Source organism: Etheostoma spectabile, chromosome 1 (genome assembly GCF_008692095.1).
Source record: "Etheostoma spectabile isolate EspeVRDwgs_2016 chromosome 1, UIUC_Espe_1.0, whole genome shotgun sequence".
Classification (NCBI taxonomy): domain Eukaryota; kingdom Metazoa; phylum Chordata; class Actinopteri; order Perciformes; family Percidae; genus Etheostoma; species Etheostoma spectabile.
The window spans coordinates 30945139-30945573 of record NC_045733.1 but is presented as its reverse complement, the minus strand read 5'-3'; the positions used below and the strand labels follow the sequence as shown (position 1 = coordinate 30945573).

The window sequence follows — 435 nt, the reverse complement described above, 5'->3', positions numbered from 1 at the left end:
TCAACACTTTTGTTGACGCTTTTTATTGATGTTTTTAACTTTTTTCTTACGTTTTTGGTCCTTTATTCAACACTTTTGACGCCTTTTTCAATGTTTGTCACTTTTTTGACGTTTTCAACACTACATAACACTAACTTATTAACTTTAATTTCACAGTGATTTTTGGAATTTATGGTCAATAAACCTCATTTATAGGAAATTATACCTAATGTTTGAGTTAGAAAAGCAGAAATTAGGAATTATTGAGACTAAAATTAAAGGAATGGATGTTGATGATAATCACAGACTGGAATATGTCAACTTTTACTCAATACTATTTCAACAACACTTCCATTTGTTTTTTACAAATGCTATAAAATTGAATAAAAATGAATGAAAGTAGAGATTTGTACTTTCCAAAGAGCGTTGTGTGGAATCAATCATGTTATTTTGGGT

At 28.3% G+C, this 435-nt stretch overlaps 1 protein-coding gene and 1 long non-coding RNA gene across 3 annotated transcripts in view; one reads left to right on the top strand and one right to left on the bottom strand.

The window, feature by feature from the left end:
- The window catches only part of vps33b (VPS33B late endosome and lysosome associated), an 18839-nt gene that overhangs the window by 353 nt on the left and 18051 nt on the right, over positions 1–435 (bottom strand). The window lies entirely within an intron of this gene.
- LOC116687308 (uncharacterized) overlaps positions 1–435 on the top strand; it is a 5843-nt gene that overhangs the window by 2483 nt on the left and 2925 nt on the right. The window lies entirely within an intron of this gene.